The sequence below is a fragment of the Apium graveolens genome, chromosome 10 (assembly GCF_009905375.1).
Source record: "Apium graveolens cultivar Ventura chromosome 10, ASM990537v1, whole genome shotgun sequence".
NCBI classification, from domain to species: domain Eukaryota; kingdom Viridiplantae; phylum Streptophyta; class Magnoliopsida; order Apiales; family Apiaceae; genus Apium; species Apium graveolens.
In genome coordinates this window covers 24,674,892-24,679,426 of record NC_133656.1, presented here as the reverse complement: position 1 = coordinate 24,679,426, position 4,535 = coordinate 24,674,892, and the positions used below count along the sequence as shown (strand labels likewise).

The 4,535-nt window shown below is 32.2% G+C and overlaps 1 long non-coding RNA gene across 1 annotated transcript; it reads left to right on the top strand.

The window, feature by feature from the left end:
• The first annotated feature begins 1,577 nt into the window (after positions 1–1,577).
• On the top strand, positions 1,578–4,269 carry LOC141689484 (uncharacterized). The gene is made up of 6 exons (XR_012562397.1): positions 1,578–1,809; positions 2,961–3,173; positions 3,246–3,311; positions 3,475–3,616; positions 3,877–3,939; positions 4,035–4,269. It is a non-coding gene; the product is annotated as an uncharacterized LOC141689484 (long non-coding RNA).
• The last annotated feature ends 266 nt before the right edge of the window (positions 4,270–4,535 follow it).

The window sequence follows — 4,535 nt, the reverse complement described above, 5'->3', positions numbered from 1 at the left end:
CTGTTATTTATTCGTTATAAAGACTACGTTTGTTATATCATGTTTTCATTGGAACCCATGGTGATGATGAGTCTGATTATGGGCTAATCGTTGTTGTGGGGTTTTAGCGGATTTATTAATGGATTTCTGTAGTTAAATTGTTTCAATGCCTTAGTATGTGGTGATTGTATGATATCCTAGTATTGGTTGCACGTATTCGTCTTATGAGCGTCGCGAACTTATAAGATAATGTGTTAATTCTTAATGAAGCAATGGTGAATTTAAGAATTTAGAACTTGCCATACGAGCATAGGATCATGTATTCGTTATGCATGATTCGTAGGTAATTTTAACCATCTTACTTGCCCTGTGTAATCAAGATAGATAACTTGTGCTTAAATTGTTATGTTGTCAAATTCTATAGACATATAGGGTCTCAATATAATTGGTGTCTATTCAGCTTCTATCTTTTTTGTGGATGTCTGGTAGTATGGTACTCGTGCAATGAAAGTTGGCGTTTATCAGTTTCGTGTTGTTTGATTAGTGTCATCACCATTGCATGCTAAGGTTAAGGACAATAAGGCTATTGAATGAAGTATTTAATGAAGTTAGAATCCCCTGTTAGTCATATATATTAATTCAGTCAATATTAATCTCGTAGTTACAATTATTAGTTTAATCCTTAGTTATAAACAACCTCAATCTGTTATCGTCTTAGCATTGAATAATAACCATACATTGTTGCTTAAGTGCGTGAATTAATTAGTTAACCAATACAGTCTTTGTGGGAATGAACTAGAAAAGATTATATACTACTTGCGAACTCGTATACTTGTGTGTATTATTAGCACGTGTTTAGCGACTAACAGTTAACTATATTGTGCTTTTTTTTTAATTCCTGAACTTCATGTGTTTATAGTGTTTCCAGTTTTATTACAGTTTGTCTCGTTGTTCCTTTTATTACCATGTACAGTTTGTATTAGCCCTGCAATTTTTATATCGAAATAATTACAAATTTAGAAAATGAACACGCTAGCTGACTATATGTATCGTTCATTGTTATGGATTTGTTTACATTGAGCATTGTTATGAATTCGTTTCTTGTAAAGGATGTCCGGACATTCAATTTATTGTAAATGAACACCTGGTTTGTGATTCAGAGTTTCGGACGGAGGTAATTATTAGGACATTATGATAGCTAGATACAACCTGATTTGTTGCTCTTCTGAATGGAGGAAATTCATAAAAGTCCTAACTCCTTATACCCTCCTCTAGACCATATGATTTCAATAAACATGTTTGCTGATTGCTACAGGGAGTTTCTTGATAATTTAAGTGGCAATCCACGATGCTTGCACAAACGATTCTTTGTCAATCGCTTGATCATTTGTTTAAAGATTCTTCAGCGAGTAATATCATTTTCTATTATTCCTTTAATTTATTCTATATGCAGACACCAATAAATGTGAAATACCCTCCATTTGCCATATATTTTCCTTAACATTATGGATCTCAAGGCAATTTGGACGTTCTAGTCTACTCTATGTAAAATTGTTTGTTGAAACGGGTAAGCATCTGAGATTTGAATGTAAGTTTTCTCTCTCGGGAAGTCCTTGAAATTAATGAGTTTAAGGTCCTTTGTATTAACATGGGTTTCTTTGCTCGTATGTGTGTGTTTATTTAATTGAGTTTGCAATTTTCATAGCCAGGTTTTTGATATCATGTAGGATTCGTTCTCTTTCTTTTTATACTAACGCCAGGTGGAACTGGAACCTCAAAATCTCGGATACAGGTGCTGTGGTCAGCGAGTTTGTGCATCTGTTGACTGAGGTTACTAATCCTACACTAACCCCTTATTTTATAGATGTATGCATTGCATCTTGAAAAGTATAATGACTAAAATTTATAATATGTCGTCTACCTATTCAGTCTTATATTCTGCATCATTTTAACAGGTGCTTTGTCCGCATGTATAAAACAATACAATGGGTACATAAGCTTCAAGCACATACCTCAATTGTGTCTATATGCACAATTAAATCATGAACTCTCTGTTTTCGTCTAGGTAGATATTGTTATGCTTTAAGTTCTTATTTGATAATATGTTGAAGTGGTTAACTTGAAAGTCATTCTCTTTTACCGCCCACTAAGTAAAATACATTTATTTTAGATATTGCAGACTATCATTGACATGTACTCATTATTTCCTTTGGCAACAATCACACTTCTTTTATAGCCTAGATCATAATCTATGTCCAACGTGAGTAATGTACGAATGTGTGCGTATTCTGTGAAACTTGGTAGTTGGTCCACTTGGCAAAGAACAATATTTGCTTGTGATTAATACCTGTCATTATTTTCATCTTAAAATTTAGAGGAGCATTTCATTATTATTTCTGAGCTTCTGCGAGCAAACTTGTACAGATTTCAAGGATGCGATAGACAATATGGCAAAGAGCCTTACTACACTTAAAAAGGTTGCAGGTTTATCCCATGCTAAAATTACTAATATGTCTCTGCTAAATATGTGCAAGTATTCATCATAAATAAATAATGTAATTTAATGGTACTATAATTTATATTGCTTCTTATTTATTTGATTTATGATTAATTTACTCCACTTTCTTAATTTGCTTCAATTTATTTGTTTATTTATGGAGGGATATTAAGAAACTCTGAAATCATATTTACTAGCATTTCAAATTAATTTGACCGATATCCATATGTCCATGTGTTTTCCCGTAATTTAAACAAAACTTGGGTTTAATATTCTCAATGTCCAATTACATTAACATTGATTAGTAGCAATAAAAGGATGCATAAAGATGATAGTAATTGACATTCTTAACCTTTATTCAATCACTGAGAGAATTATGATGCTACTAAACATTGGTTCTTATTATCTTACACAATAAAAGTCATTCTATTTGTCCTGGAATATAATGCTTTGCTTAATTTTTCTTCTGCAAATGTCTTTGTAGGAAATGTGGCCATGATAACATTTTTAAGTGCACTAATTTACTTCCTGATGGTGTTACATATAAAAAGGGTTCTCTGAAATACCCTGTTGAAGCAGACATATATCTTATCTTGTCTGATGGAGCCGTAGGACATGATACAGAAAAAATGGAAATGGATCAGCAAGAACATACGGAAGAGCTTGGGAACAAATTTAAATTTGATTTACCAAGAATGTAAAGTCGCATATCTTTAACAAGATAATATATTTACAATATGACGTTTTTAATGTTTTATCTTTTGAACAGGATTTCAGTTTGACGAATAAACGCTGCTTTATGCTAGGGATGATATTTCGTTTTGCCGATATATAGGTTTGTTTTATCCTGTCACATTGTAAATCAACTATTCAAGGTTTCATTATAAGCATGAGACCACTTTTGTGCTACTTGTGATGACATAGTAGGTTTTTAGTTTTTGTTAGAATATTTGTTCGTATATTATATTCCATGGTCTCATTAATGACTTTACTTGCAGGAGTCGTATTTCTTGTAAAATCTCGCATTAAAATGGGCTACACTTGGGCTATTTGTCGGAATAAACCACGCTACTTCGCCAAATGTGTTGTCTGAGCAGTCAATTTTTGTCATCTTCATCTATAACATGTACTCTATTAAAGGTATTATTAGTTCAAATTACTTTTAATTGCAGGAAGAACATTTGGTTCATTTTTATATTTTGTTATTGTTTGATATCTGATACTAATTTATGCCTTAAATTAATGTTTTGGACAACATAATCTTGACTAGTGGGTATCCATTGTTTCCTTGATTTGTAGAAAGACATTTGCAGAAAGACTACACGCTCTTATTTTTTGCAAAGAAATTTCTTTGCCATATCATTTCCGAACATTTCTTGACTGGTTTTCTTGAACTACAGAGAAAGGGAGATGCGGCTTCATGTTCTAGATAATTATCAAGTGAAAATATCTACACCATAAGAGTAAGCCCTACATTCCTAGTAAAATAATTTATCTATTTAAGTTTATGATGCTATATAATAAAACTCCATGAGTTGCTTTTGCAATCCTGTGTTAGGTAGTTAGTGTGGTGGTCACTGCTGGCATGTAACCCTGGTTTGAAACGATGTTTGTTATAAATAACGAGTATGAGAAGCTTGGATCATTTTGGTGTCGCAAGAGATTTTTTTATTAGGTTTATGTAAAGCTAATTGGACGGTTGCTCCCTGCCAAGCTTGATATTCCAAATCTGTTCCAATGGCTCCTTTATCATATTGTTAGCTGCTTGCACTTGAACACAAATGGAAAGACAAAAGGCCCAACTAAACATTGCTTGTATTTGTAACTAAATATATATTTTTTCTTCCAATTGTAAACAAGATAGCATTTAAATTGAAAATATTAGTTTAATCAAATATTCTATCATAATTATATTATATGATAATATTGGTTAATGTTTGTTGATGGCTGTTATGGTATATATGTAGAGCATGTTAATTAGGATATGAATAAAACAATTTATTTAAAAAAAATTACTTTAGGTGTCGGTTGTGAGGGGTCCGACGCAATAAAAAAGACC